The following is a 19170-nucleotide window of genomic DNA, read 5'->3' on the forward strand; positions in this document are numbered from 1 at the left end:
AATAGCATGAGAGAGAAGAACACAAAGAACACATTCAGAAAAAGTCAAGGCAATGAACACAAGATCTCAATGGCAGGCAACAAAATCCATGTCATAAACCAAAGTGCAATGCATACTAATAGTGGAAGCATAAGGCTCTAGAGATGAACCTCCTGGGGTGCTCCCCTTTCTCTCTCCCCCCCTCTAGCAATGTGACATAAATATGACAAGCAGCACACACATATAAAATGTGAGAAATTGGGACATTAACTTAGAAGACCAAGGTCCGCCCATTAAAGTCCCAATAGGCCGACCATAAAGTGACCACCCACACATCCAAATACAACCCAATAAAAGGCTTAATACACACATGCTATGCACAATACTAATACATCCATGTCCTTGAGCATTTATTAGCTTGCTCCAAGCACTTTTGAAAAGAACACAAGGCAACCTCTTCTTTTCAACCATGTCTTGAGAACAAATCAGGCCAGACTATGGGACAAAGGATGCATCTCTTCAGGAGATGGTACTTAAACCAGAGCCACTACATAAGGTATCTCAACAATTTTCTTGCCTGACGTTTGGAGTAGATTGGATCATAGCTTTAGACCTGGAAAGATCACACATTTTCTATGGAGGAGACCTAACACACTACTCATGGGACCACCCAAGGCTCAAGGTATGAAGAAGGGCCCTCAAGATAGCCTTTCATCATACAACAGAGACAATGATAGTGACCTGGGGGGGAGTCATTGGGTCACAAACACAGCCCTGCCTGTGGCTTGTACACCTATCAATCTCTTTATTTCACCACTACTACACATTAGGATTATTTCATTTATAAAAAGACTCTACAGGGTCACAGGTTGCAAAAACTACTCAGGGTTTAAACACCATCAATCTACTCTACATTGTGTTGAAGTAAGATTGAAAGAAGTAGCGTATGCACGAAAACCCCCCCCCCCCCCCCCCAAAAAAAAAAACCCTCATGAAAAAAACAAGCTTCAACCCATCACCAATTTTTATCATCTGTATATACATGAACAATCACATCTAATGGTAGCTTCAGGAATTTAAATTGAGATTTTATCAAAAATTGTGATGCTTTGATGGAAGAAAGCACGTGTTTGAACCATTCACCTGTAAGTAGTTGTCAAGGCTTCTATTGACAATAGATGACAATGAAGATCGTGGTAGATGATGTTCATTATTGTGGAAGAAACAATAAAACAATCGAGATAAGCCTCGCATGTCCAAGATCACCAACCTGCTTTTGGCAATGGAAAAAAAAAAGGGTTTCCTTGTGTATCTAATCAGTATCAACAAATTCACAGGAAGATAAAGAGCCATATGTGTCACATAAGCAGCCAACCAAGTCCTCTAAGTCAAACAGCCAAACAGCAAGAGAGATGTCACATTCACCATGGAGAGAATGAAGCACCCTTAGGATGAGGTGACAGCTTCCAAAAGAAGTATTATCTCCCATAAACATGAAGGTCAATCACAATTTTTACAATGTGTAAGTTTTTAATCTATTGTTTCATATCTGTGAAGGGACTTTCTCAAGGCGTATGTTTGCATAAAGGTCCATCCTATCTGGCAAGTTGTAGAGGTTTTGCAATCCTCAACAAGAACTCAGTTTTGCAGTTCTTTATGACTTCGATTTATCTTTCTTGATAATAAATTAGTCCAAAAGCTAGAGTTGCAAAGACTACATACAAGATACGTGAGATTTGTTCAGCAATGCTTTCTAAATGCTTGAAAAGTATTTTCAACAAGTTTGAAAGCTGAAAAGTGCAAAGTTACTAAGGGATTGTGTTAGACACACCTTGTTTGAAAACTATCTCAAGCAGGTTTATTTCAACAATGTATCAAACATAAAATCAGCTCAAACAAATCTAAATCATTGTAGAGTGCATCTATATTTATCTAATGAAATTCAATGTTGACATTGCAGTTAAGACTACTGATACCAAAGCTATTTCTGGTCTCAAATCTAGAACATAGATCCTTATTATGTATTTTACTTTGCTAGATTTAATTCCATCCCATAAAAATGGGAGAATAAGCATCAAAGGGATTAATATTTTTTCCCCTCTTGCTTTAACAAATTTCCCATAATAAATTCTATGATTCATTGAATTAATTTTTCATGTATGACTCCATACCTCTCACTATTTGTAGTATGAAGAGAAAGTTGTTGATGGAGAAATTAGGCCTCCACCATAGAATCAGCAGCAAGATTTACAATACATACATGGCTTCCATTTGCCTCCTGAAGCTTAATACCTTTCTATTCCAAGCAATGTGTGATGATGCATATGTGCACATTTCAGTCATAACCTAACTGGAGGACTACTATGGCAAAACAGGTGACACATTGTAAGTCTTGCATGAAATGCAGTCTATGATGGGGCTTGACATTAGTGTCTTTCTTGCTTGTCTCACTCCTCACATAATTGCATGTCTGTTCTGGAGTACCTTGGGTGGCTGTCTCTATCATATTTGTATCATTTAGTGTCTATTCCTAAACTTAGAGGTTGCACCTTGAGATGTGGCGAGCCAAAGGAGACAGAGAGACACTACCAATGGGATTGTCCCAAAACCTGAGAGGAGGTATGGAGAAGAGCCCTCGCAATGGTCTTTCAAGGCATAGGAGAGATCATTGTTGCAACTCAAAGGACTATCGATTGGGTCATAGACAAAGACCTAGAATGTGGGTATGAGGATTTTAGGGGAGCCATTGCTAGTCAGTATCTAAGCAAGATCCCCACTCTAAATTACTTACACGCACAGTGGACCCAAGGACACTGTCAAAGATGGGAGCTGATTGCTAGATTATTGCTTGGTACATTTAGATTGCAAGGTGCAGCCATGCTCTAGATTTCCAAGATGTATCAATTGTAGAGACTCTTTTGAGAATTTGAATAGAGACCATATACACTCTTTGCAAGAGATGGGAGAGGCCGCAAGGCTGCTCTGAGAGGAGGAGAAGGAGAGATGTCTTCTTGTGACTTCGAAATCCATCATCTTTTTAACAAATAGCCCCTTTGATGATCCTGCAGTATATCCCACCTAATTGGTTACTCACATAACCATTATACTTATGGTGTATTTACCTACTCTTTGTTGGGAATAAAGGCCCTTGCGCCTTTAAATCTGCTCGGGTGTGAACACACCCTTAGCACTTGTACTTACACATATATATCTATCTAAAAACCTAAAGTGGGGCACTCGTCATTGTACCTAAAATCGTGCACACTATCTACTCTGCTCTCTCTCACACTCTCTGTCTCTCCGCGACTAAAGAACACCCATTGTCTCGATCTTCGTGCCTAGCCCGTCACTACAAACTGGTATCAGAGCAAGCAAGAGACAGCTTAGGTGTTACAGGAGCCCCAGGTGAACTCGACAAACATCAATAGGCAATTGAGTACGAACGACAATCGCTGGCAGGCAACAGTTGTAGGTAGTTAAAACAGTCGATAACTGTAGACATCGTGTGTAGTCGTAGGCAGTGAGGGCAGTCGACAGCTGCAAGCATCGTGAACAAGCACCACGTGAGACTCCAGCAAGGAGACAGGTCACGCCGGGGAGTGGACAGCTCGTGACAGGGCAGCAGTCGACGGAACAGGTCCAGCGTGTGGCATCATAGGATGGCAGTTGGGCAGGCGACGTGATGCCTCACAAGTCATAGACCTAGACATGGGTCAATGCAGCCCCCATCACATCCTTTTTTTTCAAATTTTGAGTTTGCTTTTACCTCCTCTCCTCTGGGTGTTCGTGCACGCAAGCACAATGTCCTAATCTGTGCAAGATTAGGCCCAAAATTTTGGGGCTTTTCCAGAATTTGGGGATCTCAATTCAGAATTGGACAATCTGACTCAAAAATTGCAAAGTCGGTGCACATTTTCCGGCAAACTTTGGGGTCTTTCATATTTTTAGTGAAATTCTTTCAATTCCACTGAAATTAGTGCACACAGGACTTGAAAATTGTGAGGATTTGTCTAGATTTGGTGCGAGCAAGATGCAACAGTGATATCTGTCTCAAAAATTGCAGGAATTTGTGACGTTTTGTACTCAACATTTGGGCTTTTAATGTACATGCACAAATTGGGCTGAAATTTACCCAATTTCTCGACATTGATGCACATTGTGTTAGCGATTGTCATCCCCTGGCCGTGCCACGTCAGCTGCCACGTGGCAATCTGGTCGGACTGTACCAGTCGGCTGCATTTAATGCAGCCGACCTGCCTTTTTTGATCGCATTCTTTTTGGCTATTTATAGCTGACGTTCTGCACATTGTTCCACACTTCTGTTTGCAGATTTCGGGCTGGAGATTCGTGCAAACTGCAGCGTACTTCGAGGTGGACAGCAGGTTGCATCGTCGAGGTGGAGACACGCAGTCCCGCGCACACCTTATACAGCAGATTTTCATCTTCCACTGTGTCTTTCTCTCTCTCTTCTCTCTCTCTCTAAGTCTTGGTCCCACGCTTCCACATCACTCTCTCTCTCAGTCTTGGTCCCACGCTTCCGCATCACTGCACTCTGACATGGTATCAGAGTAGTGAAGAAGGGCTGACTGAGTGAAGAACCTGTCTGAAAAAGAGATTCCATCGCGACACAAGGCTGCGTTTCCAGCGTTCGAGGGCGAGCAGGAGGGCTGCGCATCGGAATAAGGCTTAAGCGAGCGTGGGCGCGTGGGAAAGGAGTCCAATTGGTGGATTTGCTGCTGTTTGCTGCTGTTTGAAGAGGAGGAAGGCCGTGTGTTCAGCTTTCAAGTGCAGGTTTTACTTTTTTCATCGCCTCTGGCGGTTGAAGAAGGTTCGGGACACGGAAAAGAGAGCCCTAGCAGGCTGCGTTTTCACAGTCAGAGGGGGCTGCTTTTGCGTTTGTGCAGGCATTACAAGTGAAGATGTCTACAGAGATTGACTTGGAGTTCCAGACGATCATGGATCAAAAGGTGCCTGTCTTACCGGCTCTTCCCTTAGATCAAAAGCTCGATGGTGACAATTACCGCATCTGGCGCATGATGATGTTGGCCATCCTTGAGTCTTACAATTTGGCGGAGCTTGTACAAGAGGAGATCGACCGGCCCTCGGTAAGACATGAGTCCAAACTCTCTTCCGATGCTCGTGCGGAGTTGGCCGAGGCCCAGTCTCACTGGGACAAACTGAATGCCCGGATTCGTTCTTTTCTTTTTGTCTTGTACTACAGTCGTAATAGCCCACATCGAGCACTTGACGGTGGCTCGGGAGATATGGCTGGAGCTTGACCAAATGATAACCGGATGACCCTAATGAAGAGGGTTTCTTTAGAGGTGCAAACGCGGACCTTGTCCGTGAACAAGTCTTCTTCGTTGCGGGAGCACATCAACAAGCTTAGACAGCTTCAGATGCAGGTTCAGAATGCGGGGAAGCCAATTTCCTCCGAAGATATGGCGTTCACACTCTTGTCCCAGTTTTGCCGCCACGATTCGGTGCCTTTTACTCCGCCCTTATTGCTTTGGGGTGTGAGTCTACTCTTCGGTGGGAAGAATTGGTTCCTATGGTCTTGGACCAAGAGGAACAACTGAAGGGACAGCATGCTTCCAAGTCGGAAGCATTGACAAGGCAAGCCTCTCAGAAGAAGGGGAAGGACCAAAAGAAGAAGAAGGAGGACAACAAGTCAAAGAAGGACAAGGACAAAGAATCCACATGCCACATTTGTGGTAAGACCGGCCATTGGAAGAAGGATTGCCCCGACAAAGACAAGGACATCAACAAGGACTCCAAGGATTTCGGAGCGGTAGCTGTACCCTCATCAGCTGTTTCTTCATCTAGCAGTCATTGAGGACTCTACACCGAAGGCTTCTGATGCTGCGATGACAACCCCCCAGGCTCGAGAGTGGATCGTTGACAGTGGAGCCTCCCGGCACATGACTCCTTCATCAGTTGGTGTTGCCCAGTTGCGACCTTCGCGTGGGCAGATTCTCATCAGAGATAGCTCTTCGATGTCTATTGTAGGACAGGGTGAGATGCAGCTTATTCCAGATGGACATGGCCGTACCCATACCTCAAAGGTGTTGCATGTGCCAGGTTTAGGGTATCATCTACTTTCGGTTCATAAGATTTGTTCACTTGGACTTTTGGTGGAGTTTGACAGTGATTCGGTCCGAGTCCTTAATCGTTGATCCCGGAAGATTCTCTCATCCGGATATGAGGAGAACGGCATCTACAAATTGACGTCTTCTACCGCTCTCCCTACTCTTCTTCTTACCTCTCAAACACAGTCAGAGCTATAGCATGCTCGGTTTGGTCACCTAAACTATGATTATCTTCGGAGAGTGTCACGTGGACAGCTTGTTCGAGGGTTGCCGGACATAGTGGTGAGCCAGCAACCATGCGTCTCCTGCATTCGTGGAAAGCAGCATAGGGATGCGATTCCCAACAAAGGTTTGAGGCGGTCTACTTCCCCTATGGAGCTTGTATCTATGGATCTTTGTGGCCCTATGCGGAACAAGTTCTTGAAAGGGAACTCGTACTTCATGTCGATCGTAGATGACTACAGCAAGATGACTTGGGCCTACTTCTTAGCGTTGAAGTCGGAGGCATTCTCCCACTTCAAGGATTGGCTTCTCTTTGAGGAGAACCGATCGGGCCGGCGATTGAAGACCTTGCACTCCGACAAGGGTGGTGAATTTGTTTCTAATGAGTTTGCTCGTTTTTGTGCAGATAAAGGCATTCACCAGGAGTTTGCTAACACCAACACTCCTCAAGAAAATGGCATTCTTGAACGGAAGAACCGAAGTGTGATCAAGATGGCGTACACCATGATGGAGCACCGACAGACACCTCAGTTTCTGTGGGCCGAGGCTGTGGCTACTGCAGTCCACATCCTTAACCGATCCCCCACTTCAGCTTTTGATGAGATGACACCTTTTGAGGCTTACTTTGGGACTAAGCCCGATGTTTCTTATTTTAGGGTTTTTGGGTGTGGTGCCTATGTTCACATTCCCAAGACTCATCGTGATAAATTTGAAGCGGCTTCCCAAAGACAGGTGTTTGTTGGCTACAGCTCTCAGTCCCAAGGCTATCGTTTGTATGATCCGTAAAGCGGGATGTGTACACCAGTCACACGATGTGCGGTTCGTGGAGGTTCCGGCCATAGCAGCGGGTGAGGAGCATCCCGTTCTTGGAGATCCAGGGGAGAGTTGGCCTCCCGAGCCAATTCCTTTGGAGCCAGCGCCTTTTGATTTCGATTTTGTTTCGGATACAGAGTCTACTGTTCCCCCGATCACCCCCAAGGAGTTACAACCGGTGGATATCCCAGAGTCTTCAGCTGATGGAGAGCGACGAGGAGAGGTCCGGCCTCCTCCTCGTTGGGCCCGTGACACACTCTGAGATTCAGGGATCAAGGGGGTCCTTGAGGAGTGGGGACCGCAGGATGGTCCACGGTGGTCACGGAGGCACCAAGCACATTCTACGGAGCTTGTTTGATCTAACTATTGTTTGATGACCCGTGTTATGCAGGATCGAGAGCCCACCTCCGTAAAGGAGGCTTTACAATCCGCACCATGAAAGAAAGCTATGGAAGCCGAGTTGGAGGCTATTGAGAGAAATGGCACTTGGTACCTCGTGCCTCGCCCCTCTCATAAGAAGGTGCTTGGCATCAAATGGGTCTTCAAGACCAAGTACCTTAGTGATGGTTCTTTGGACAAGCACAAGGCTCGCCTTGTTGCTAAAGGTTTTGCACAGCGCCCAGGGATTGATTGTCATGATACTTTTTCCCCCACTGCTCGTATGGCGACTATTCGAGCTGTTCTTGCCTTGGCTGGCCATAGGAGATGGCCTGACTATTAGTTGGATGTGAAGTCGGCCTTTCTCAATGGTGATTTGAAGGAGGAGATCTATGTAGAGCAGCCTCCTGGCTTTGGATCTTCAGCTGGGCAAGTCTATAGGTTAAAGAAGGCCTTGTATGGCCTCAAGCAGGCTCCGCGTGCATGGAACGAGAAGATTGACTTGTTCCTTCAGCCACAGTTGGGATATCGGCACTCCAAGGCCGATCCCAGCTTTATGTACACGCTTTCGAGACTGGTTGTGTGCTTTTTGTATTGTATGTTGATGATTTGATTGTCACAGGTGATCATGCACAGAAGGTCAAAGAGACAAAGGCAGCTTTATATCAGCCGTTCAAGATTGGTCCCACGCTTCCGCATCGCTACACTCTGACACATTGGACCCCGTGCAATTTGGGGCTTTTGCAGTTTGGGTAAAATATGTGCAACATTTGGTCATTTTATGTGCATGCAAGTTCAATTCAACGAAATTTGGACATCAACACTCCGTAAAATTTGGGGGTTTTGCTGAAATTGCTCTATTTTGGCAAAATTGGCCTCTTCTATGCATGATAGAGAAAAGGCAGATGTGTGGTTGATGCTTTGAACACAAAAATTTTTGCTCCTTTTGACCGTTCATGTCAAATTTTATGCCCGTGGATACATGTACAACAGAAATTGCAGCTAAAATTTGGAATTTCTCATGTAATGTGATGCATATGCCCTTGGAACAATTGTAATCAATTGTGGAATGCTATAGCACATGGTTTGGTGCTTCTGAAAATTTGATTACAGATCTGAAATCTGTGATTCTAAGTGGTCATTTATTGCTGGTTGGTACTTGTCTATACCTGGGTCACTAGGGTGATAGTTTGGGCCTGCATTTGCTGAATTTTTTGGTCACATTTGGGCTGAAACTCTTGGCTGGCAGCAGTGACAGTAGTAATCTCATGCACATAAAGAAGCTTGAAGGAACACATAGCTTTGCAGTTTGGCAAAAGCAGTGCTACAATATCCTATTGCAAAAGAAGCAATCAAAGCCAATCAAAACACAAGGAGCAAAGCCCATAGATATGGAACAGAACGATCGGGATGAGTTAAATGAGCTTACACGCTCAACCATCGAGCTATCGATTTGTGATACCTTGCTGTTTAACATTGAAGGTTTGGATTCTGCATATGCTATATGGACTCAACTGGAAGAACTGTATGCAAAGAAAAGTGCTGCAAGCAAAGTGTACTGGCTGAAAAAGCTTATGGATTTGTGTAGGAAAGAGGGTACAGCAATGTCTACTCACTTGAGTGAGTTTAACTCCATTTTCAGCCAGCTGGTTGCCTTGAAGTTCATGATTGATGAGAAATTTAAGGCTACTTTTTTGCTTTGCACTCTACCAGAGAGTTGGGATACATTCACGACTGCTATGAGCAATTCTAATGCGATCTTTTTGTATGCTGATATAGAGAATGTTCTACTCATGGAAGAAATGAACGGGCAAAACAATGCATCCAATAAATCTTCCAGTGCTTTGCATACTAGGGGCAGATCATAACAGAACGACAAATATGATAGCAAGGGATGCAGTAAATCACATGGCAAAGATGTTGAATGCCATCATTGTGGCAAGAAGGGTCACTTTAAGCGTGATTGCTACAAATGGAAGAAAGAGAAAGGAAAGGGCAAGAAGACAGATGATAGCAAGGAAGAGAAAAAAGACAGTCAACCTAAGAAGAGCAGTGTCAAAATTGAAGAGGTTAATGTAGTCACTCATGATAGTAATAGTGGAAGTGACGTACTCTTTGTCTCTTCACACTTTGGTGCACATGCCTTACTTGCAGATACAGATGATGATGACATGCATACCTGGATTCTCGATTCAAGTGCTTCCTTTCATGTCACCCCTCATCGTGAGTGGTTCTCTGACTATACAGGGGGTCGACATGGTGTTGTCCATCTTAGGGACAACTATGCATGTGACATTACAGATATTGACAGTGTGCAGTTGCAGTTTCAACATGGCTCTGTCTTCACACTTCAGCATGTACGGCATGTACCTCAACTCAAGAAGAGCTTCATTAGCACAGGGCAGTTGGATGATGATGGTTTTCATACCAACTTTGGTGATGGAAAATGGAAGATTTGTAAGGGATCTAGGGTTATAGCCAAAGGTTGCAAGAGTGATACTTTGTATTCACTTCATGTATCTAGTGTGCGTGACCATGTTGTTGCTCTTTCTTTGAAATCTTCTCCTCTAGAGTTAGTACATTCGGATGTTTATCAAATGCCAGGATTATCTTTAGGAGGAAAGAAATATTTTGTTACCTTTGTTGATGATGCTACACGGAAGGTATGGTTTTACCCTATTCGTAGCAAGGATGAAGTGCTTGACAAGTTTAAAAAATTCTTAGCATTGGTTGAAAATCAAACAGATAAGACACTTAAGTGTCTTTCCTCTAACAATGGTGGAAAATATGTGTCCAAGGCCTTTTAGGCATTTTGTGATAGCAAAGGGATAAAAAAGGAGCTCACTGCCCCTCATAATCCATCCCAAAATGGAGTTGCAAAGCGTATGAATCGGACCATACAAGATAAGGTCTGTACGATATTATCTCATGGTACATTACCCCATGGTTTTTGGGCAGAGGCTGTTATGAAAGCCATTCACTTAATTAATCGGTCACCAAACATGTCTTTTTTTTTTGGGAGGGGGGATGGCTAGTCATTATTTTTCAAGGCACCAAAATAATTATTAGATTAATTTTCAGTATTTAAAGACTAAAAATTAATATTTAATTATGAATAATGCTAAAAAACCATTTGAGAAGGCTGCCACTTGTCAAAAATGTCCATGCAAGAGTGAAAAACGTCTTTAGAGACTGGAGAGAGGCATTTTAGTGTATTCAACCTGCAAGAGAGAGAGAGGAGATGCTACTCGTCTAATTTGCAGCCATTGGAGGACCTTTTGAGACAGCCAAGGTTTTAGTGTATTCAAGCTACAAGAGAGGGGGAGGAGATGCTACTGGTCTAATTTGCAGCCATTGGAGGACCTTTTGAGACAACCAAGGGCAGGAAAAGACCAATCAATAGCAGGTAACAACATCTACAAGCTGTTGAGATAGGGCAACAGTAGTAAATGACTGATTTTCTTCAATTCTTTACATCTACAAGCTATTGAGACAAGGCAACAACAGTAAATGATAGATTTTTATCAGTTCTTCATGAAGGAAGTCTGAATTTTCTCTCTCCTTAGCATTCTCTCTCATTTCTCAACCTTCCTCTGAAGATTACAGCATTGAGATCACCAGAGGCTGAGAAATGTTAGATTTCTCCGTTGTAAACCTTAATCTGTAGCAAAAATTAGGGTTTAGCAACAGCCTCAAGAAGCGTGCCAAAAATTGAAAGCTCCAAGACTTGGATTCAACATGGCTGAAGCTGGTTTTTAGTTAAATTCAAGTGGATGGACCAGCAAATTAATGAATTTGGGGCATTTCCAATCTCCATCAAAGCAAGTGAAGGCCAATTGATTGCCCGAATCAAGGGGCAAATCTAATTGAAGATTTGTTGGTCATTTTGTACACCAAGGGGAGTTGAAAAACCGAAAGAGATTGGGCGAATCCCATTGTACATCTTCTTCTTCTTCAATTAAATTAAATAAATACCGAAAGGAGTACTAGTTTTGGGGCCAACTAGGTGTCCATTGTCCAAGATTGAAAGTTAATTTGCATTTCTCAATTTTGTAATAAATGTTACTGTTGTAACTAAGTTGAAAATAGGGAATTACCACCCATCCATGGAAGGAAGGCTAATTACGCTTATTCTCCCTTTGCACAAAGAAGACAAACTCGACGGTTCCAACAATTCATTGTGGTCGTGCAAGGTGGAATGCATACTTGACACCTTTGATCTTTGGGAGCTTATTTCTTCACCTATTTTACGTCCCGAGGAGGATCCCATAGATAGGCCCTCCATGGACCGTGTAGCCTTATGGGATCGGCTCAACTCCAGAGCCAAATCCTTTCTCTTCATGAGTTTACAAGACTTTGTTATTGTGCATGTTCGTAGGTTGAGAACTGCGACGAAAGTGTACAATAAGTGTCTTTGTATCACCACAAGATGTTTGTCCACAAGATTTTCCTTGAGAAGAAGTTACAGATGCTCACTCTTGATGACTCTTCTTCTATGAATGAGCACATCACGAAGATGGAGGTTATGAGAGGTAAGCTTATCTCTCTTGGACAGAAGATCTCTTCTAAGGATATGGCTATGATCCTCTTGACTTGGCTTCCATCTCCTCAGTTTGATGTCCTCCACACCAGTCTTATCTCACCTTGACGACCCATGAAAAACTCTTATGGGAGGAGCTTTTATCGCTTGTCTTGGAGCATGACGAGTGATTCAGAGAGGTGGGAGATAGTGGCTCTAGCTCCATCAAGGCATTTATTGCAAGTACAAGTGGAGGGAAGAAGAAAATGAAGGAGAAGGGCAAGGACAAGGAGAAAGAGAATAGAAAGCAGTCTAAGAAAAAGAAGCCCAAGTGCCCACACTGTGGGAAGGGCACTCACCCCAAGGAGAAGTGTTAGCAAAAGAACCCCCATTTGAAGCCAAAGAAGGAGGATTTGGAGAATTCGAAGGCGACCACAGCTATGATAGAGTCCATCTTTGTACATGTCTTTGCCAATGAGGATACAACTCTTGCTTCTTCTCCACACCAGAAGCCTTGGCTCCAGGATCGTGGGGCTTCTTCTCACATGACCTATAGACAAGATTGGCTTCAGGACATTTTTTCCAAAGGGAGCACCATCACTATTGGTGACAACTCTACTCTTTCCATTCGACAAGGAGACTATGTTAAATTAAAAATGCATTGGCCTGACTTAAACAACCCCAAACCATGCTTAATTAATTAAAAAAACCTTTTATTTTAGAAAGAAACGTGATCCTAGAGAGTTATTCTGTCCCACATGAATAACCTTAATTTGGGTGCCCCAAACTTTTTAGTAATAGACATGCAACCCACCACTCTTCCTCAATCTCGTTTTGGCAGATTTCAAGAGCCGTATCTTTGCTGCTCACACCCCGTTTATAGAGGATGTTGCGGTTAGATCTTCCATCATCCGCCTTTTACCATCTGGCACTTGATTCCAACGTTCCTCATGTGTTTGCAATTATCACCAGGTTCCAAGATCTATCGCCTACAATTAGGTGTTGTCGCCTACAGTTGGGTGCTGTCCCCATCAGCTGGCAGCTGTCGCCATCATCTTCTCCCTCTAATTGTTGTGTTTTGGTTTTCTGGCTACTGCCCTAACATCCTCTCACCGATGTCTACTGCATTTGCACCTAATAGCTGTTGTGCAAATTTTCTCTCTGTCCACTACTGCTTGCGTTTTTAGACCAGCACCCTGCATTTTCAGCTTGCGCCTAGATTCCAGCCTGCAGTCGTCACACTACTCCATTAAATGCTCCACCAACCTGTGTTTTTCATCTTTTGTCCCTAACCATGGCTGGGTGACTGTTTGTACAAGCCGTTTTTGTTGTTTCTAATAGGTTTTGACTAGTTTTTGTCCATTTTCCAGCAGTTGCCCTTCGTCTCTAATCAGATTTTTGTTACACTGCATGTATACTATCAATTTATGGCATCTTTGCTGTTGGTTTGGCTATATTCTCTCTCTATATACCTTCTATTCTCTATCTTCTCTTCTTATTCTCTCCAAATGGCTCGCACATACACTTCTTCAAATGATAAGCTACATGGACCTGACTATCTTACATGGAGTGTTGTGATGAAAGCCTAGTTTGTGCAGAAGTGGAATTGGTACATTGCATGTGGAGCTATTCCTCATCCTGCTCGTCCTTTTTCTCTTCCCAAAGATTTTAATGAGAACCACCATGAGGAAGCTCTACTAACATGGGATTTAGATGAGGCTCATGTGTATTCTGCACTATTTTGTGTTAGCCTGCTCTATTTCAATGTCAGTCTGTCATCTCCTGGTTGTGAGCTCTTGTCAAAGTCTGGCAGGAAACAGAGGAGCTCTGTCAGTTTAGGTATAGCTGTTTTTTGTGGCAGTTAGTCTTTAGAGGCTGCTTGTTGGTGCAGTCGGCCAGTTTGGCCAAGTCCGCCAGTTTTTGGCCAGTCGGCCAGTTTTATGGCTGGGGGGCTATATATAGCAGCACCCCCCCAATCAGCCATACACGTTGTTTTTGTAGGTTCAGCACAGTCTCTCTCCTCTCCCACTCCGGCATCGGTTCTGCCCTTGTTTCCAGCCTGATCTGGTGCCCTCACTGACGCTTTGGGCTGCGTGCAGGGACTGATCAGTCCATTTCAGAGTATTCAGCATTCATTTCAGTCAGTGCAGATTTTCTTCCTTCATTCTCTGCTTTCTCTCTCTCTCCTCTGTGTTCGTGTTTCTTCTTCCGTTGCGCACTCTCACATGGTATCATCGCCTGACTGAGAGCACGGAGGATCTTCCCCAACGGAGAGACACCATCCTCTTCTTCTGTTGCTGTCGATTCCTTCCCAACAGCCAAGGCGGCTCATACTTGCAGCTCCAACTCTTGCGTTTGCTGCAGGCGGCTATTTCTGAGGCTGCCACGTCATCAACACTCCTCTCCTAGGTGCGTTTTCTGCCAGGTGGCCAACCCTACAGCTAGGCGACACTACTCCAAGCTGCGTTTTGCTGTTCTAGAGGTTGTTCCACCTTTTGTGGGCCCTTTTCTTGCAGGTGCCAATCTCCTAGGCTGCGTTTTATGTTCGGCGGTTTTTGTCTAGGTGATCCTCATCAGACATCATTGCGTTTTGCAGCTCCGGGTGTTTGTAGGCCTCCATAGCTTGCGTTTTGGTGGTTGGTGACCCTTCTGCTGGTCATCCTTCGGCATCGGCAAAGATTTCTTTGGTGTATTTGGTGTTTGCAGATCTGGAAGATGTCTTATCAGTTTTCAGGCTTTGATGACTCAGAGGATGAGGTTCTTTCACATCATTCCTCTGAGCGGAGACAGGATTATCAGGAGTTTCGTGATTGACGACGGGAGGAGTCTCCTCGCACCCGTCCTTCTTCAGTCCATGCATCTCAAAGGGTTCCATCTACAGTGAAGGTTCCATCAATAAAGACTTCTTTAGATGTCCAGATACCTTCCTTGATTCCCTCGATACAGGTGCCCATACTTCCTTCCTTTCCAAAGGAAGACAAGTTGGACGGTTCCAACTATTCCCTCTAGTCATGCAAGGTGGAGTGCATCCTCGATACATTCGACCTATGGGAGCTTGTTTCTTCACCCATCGACCGTCTCCCCGTGGATTCGTCCGATGGAGGTTCTATGGACCGTGCAACCTTGTGGGGTAGGCTCAACTCTAGAGCTCGTTCCTTTCTCTTTATGAGTCTTCACGACTCGGTTCTTGTTCATGTTCATAGGTTAAAGACGGCGGCGAAAGTGTGGAAGAAGCTTACGTCTTTGTACCACCATAAGACGTTCGTCCACAAGATTTCTTTGGAGAAGGAGTTGCGGATGCTCAGTCTTGATGATTCTTCTTCCATGAAGGAGCACATCACGAAGATGGAGGACATGCGAGGCGAGCTATGATTCTCACGACTCAGCTACCATCTCCCCGGTATGATGTCTTCTACACCAGCCTCCTCACCTGGAGGACCCGCGAGAAACTTCTATGGGAGGAACTTTCCCTGCTTGTCTTGGAGCATGACAAGCATCTCACAGAGGTGGGTGCTAGTGGCTCCACCAAGGCTTTTACTGCAGGTACCAGTGGCGGCAAGAAGAAGAAGCAACAAAAGGCGAAGGCCAAGGACAAGAAGGAGGAGGACAAGAAGGATGCGAAGGAGAAGAAGCCCAAGTGCCCACACTGTGGGAAGGGCACTCATCCCGAGGAGAAGTGTTGGCAAAAGTACCCCCATCTGAAGCCCAAGGAGGAGGACTCCAAGGCGGCCCCAGCCACGACAAAGTCTGCTTTTGTGCATGTCTTTGTTGAGGAGAACACAGCCCTAGCTTCTACCACTCAGGAGAAGCCTTGGCTCGTGGACAACGGAGCATCTTCTCATATGACCTTTAGACAAGATTGGCTTCAGGATCTTCGTTTGAGAGGGGGCACTGTCACCATTGGTGACAACTCTACAGTTCCTGTTCGAGAGGTGGAGACTTTGCCTATGTTTTCTGACAAGCGGTCTTCTTCTGCCAAAGTTCTTTATGTACCTGATTTGGGTTTTAACCTATTGTCTATGCATGGTCTTGCTCAGCTAGGTACCAAAGTCATTTTTACACAGAATGCAGTCACAGTGGCGGATGCTTCTACAGGTGATGCTCTTTGGACAGGTACACAGGAGGGTGGGCTCTACCAGCTCACAGCCTTGGCTACGAGGGCTTCCCATGAGCTTGGGCTGCTTTCGCATGCTCGTTATGGGCATCTAAACCTTGATTCTATTCGACGGGCTTCTCAGAGGAAGATGGTGGAGGGACTTCCCAATTTCCCTCCTCTCCACACTTTATGCCCCAACTGCTTGAGGGGCAAGCAGCATAGGCAACCTCACCCACAGGTTGCTTCCAGGAGGGCTTCTTCTCCGCTTGAGTTGGTTCACACTGACCTTTGCGGACCTATGGGCACGGCCTCCCTTGGGAAGGCCAAGTATTTGATGCTGATTGTGGATGATTTCAGTCGTTGTGAGTGGCCTTATTTCTTGGAATACAAGAGTGAGGCGTACTCCCGTTTCTACGAGTGGAAGGAGTTTATGGAGACACAAACAACTTCCAAAGTTCGTGATGTACGAGCTGATCACGGTGGCGAGTTCACCTCTCACCTTTTCTCTCAGTTTTGCAGGGATCACGGCATTCGGGTGGAGTATTCCCATCCGAATACACCATCAGAGAATGGTGTTCTAGAGCGTGCGAATCGGACCATGGTGGAGATGGCCCGGAGCATCGGAGTCTTCCTCATTTCCTTTGGGATGAGGCGGTGGCTACAGTGGTGCATATTCGCAACCGCTCTCCGACTTCGGCATTATAGGACATGACTCCTTATGAGGCTTTCTTTGGGAGGAAGCCTTTCGTGTCCCACTTTCGCATCTTTGGCTGTGTTGCTTTTGTCCATATGGACAAGAAGAAGAGGAAGTCAAAGCTCGACTCTAAGTCGCGGCAGCTTATCTTCATGGTCTATAGCATGACCATGAAGGGATATCGGCTCTATGACCCGACTACACAGAAGATTGAGGTGAGTAGGGATGTGATCTTCGATGAGGCTTTGGCCTCCGAGGATCCGATTGATGGTTCTCTTCCAGGTGCTTCTTCGACATCGACGGACCCTCTCCCACCTTCTCTCCCTTCACTTCCTTCCAGGATACCTCTTTGCACCCCTCCTTCTTCGGCTCCTCCCCCTCCCATTCCTCCTCCTACTTCGGCTTCCCCTTCCCCTTTGGCGGATGTAACTCCTTCTTCTTCGAGTACTTCCACCCCTTCAACCTCCCCTTCAGAGTCTTCTAGGGATCCACAGCCATTCGATGGGGAGCCTTCTTCAGATGAGGAGGATCTACCTTACCCTGGTGCAGGGGAGTCCCTTTCTAAGACAGGTGCTTTACAGGTTCCGGAGGCTACTCGGTCTCCCTCGCAGCAGCAGGAGTCTCTTAGGATTCCTTTGTGGTATCGACGGCTTATGCAGGATTCAGGTGTTACTCACTTTCATGCTTCTTCCATAGGTCAAGGTCCACGCAGATCAGCCCGCTTACAGGCCCAGCGGGATAGTTTACTCTGTGTGAACTATGCTCTTATGTCACAGATTCTTCAGGATTCTGAGCCTTCCACAGTGGAGGAGGCTCTTGCACAGGATATTTGGCGATAGGCTATGCAGGCAGAGCTCAATTCCATCGAGCGGAACCATACTTGGGAGCTTGTACCGCGTCCCAAGAAACGGAAGGTGATAGGTGTGACATGGATCTTTAAGACCAAGTATCTTGCAGATGGCTCCTTGGACAAGCATAAAGCTAGGCTTGTTGCCAAGGGTTTTGCACAGAGAGCAGGTTTGGATTACTTTGAGACTTTTGCTCCTACAGCTCGGATGTCTACCATTCGAGTTCTTTTGGCTCTTGCCACTCACCATCGTTGGCCTGTTTATCAGATGGACGTCAAGTCAGCCTTTCTGAATGGCGTCCTTGAAGAGGAGATCTATGTTTCACAGCATCCTGGTTTTCTTGTGCAGGGGAAGGAGGATCATGTCTACACGCTGCGGAAGGCCCTTTATGGCTTGAAGCAGGCTCCTCGTGCTTGGTACCAGCGGATTGACCGCTTCTTTCTTCAGAGTGGTTTTCAGCGCTCTGATCATGACCCCAACCTCTACTTTACGGTTACGGGTTCTCTTTGTGTTTTGCTTATCTTGTATGTAGATGATCTTAATATTACCGGGAGCGACACTCCGCCGGTGGAGCATACTCGGTCTATTCTACGACAGGAGTTTGACATGACGGATCTAGGGATCCTTCACTTCTTTCTAGGCCTAGAGATCTATCAGATGGCACAGGGCATCTTTATCTCCCAACACCGGTACCTCTCCGAGCTTCTTTCGGAGTTTGGTATGGCCGAGAGTCGGCCTATTTCATGCCCCATGGACCCTGAGTCCAAACTTTTGGCAGATGGTGTTCCCCTTTCTGATACCTTGTTGGTTCCCTTATATGGCTTCTTCACACTTGGCCCGATATCTCTTTTGTGGTGGCTTTGTTGTCTTCTTTTATGAAGACTCCTATACAGGACCACTAGAGGGCTGCTTTGCATGTTCTTCGGTATTTATAGGGGACTCGATCCTACGGGATCATGTATGGAGATGGGATCACTCTTTCTGGATGGAGTAATTCTGACTGGGCAGGTGATGTGGATTCGCGACGATCCACTGCAGGTTATGCTTTCACCCTTGGCTCTGGTGCTGTCTCTTGGAGCAGCAAGAAGCAGCCTACTGTGGCACTTTCTTCTACAGAGGCTGAGTATCGTGCCTTATGTTCGATCGCTATGGAGGCCGTTTGGCTCCGTCGCTTGATGGCGGAGATTGACTTTTCCCCAACAAGACCTACGGAGCTGCGCGTGGACAACCAGAGTGTCGTTGCTCTGGCAAAGAACCCGATGTTTCATGCTCGCACGAAGCACAATGAGGTTCAGTACCACTATGTTCGCGAGCGGATCGTGGATTCGGAGCTGGCGGTGGCCTATTGTCCCACCGCAGACAATGCAGCTGATCTCTTCACGAAGCCTTTGCCTCAGGCTTCTTTGCTTCATCACATGCGGTTGTTAGGTCTTCAAACCCTCCCAGGATCTGAGAGGGGGTGTTAGCTTGCTCTATTTCAGTGTCAATCTGTCATCTCCTGGTTGTGAGCTCATGTCTGAGTCTGGCAGGAG

General features: G+C 45.6%; 1 long non-coding RNA gene across 2 annotated transcripts in view; it reads right to left on the minus strand.

Annotated features, from left to right (window-relative positions):
• The window catches only part of LOC148028529 (uncharacterized), a 54769-nt gene that overhangs the window by 11489 nt on the left and 24110 nt on the right, over window positions 1–19170 (minus strand). For both annotated transcript variants that reach the window (XR_015692498.1, XR_015692499.1), the window contains exon 2: window positions 1123–1249. This is a non-coding gene — a long non-coding RNA (uncharacterized LOC148028529). The remainder of the gene's footprint in view (window positions 1–1122; window positions 1250–19170) is intronic.

This window comes from Lygodium microphyllum, chromosome 11 (assembly GCF_053477565.2).
Source record: "Lygodium microphyllum isolate KBCC chromosome 11, Lygodium_microphyllum_v1.1.10, whole genome shotgun sequence".
Classification (NCBI taxonomy): Eukaryota; Viridiplantae; Streptophyta; class Polypodiopsida; order Schizaeales; family Lygodiaceae; genus Lygodium; species Lygodium microphyllum.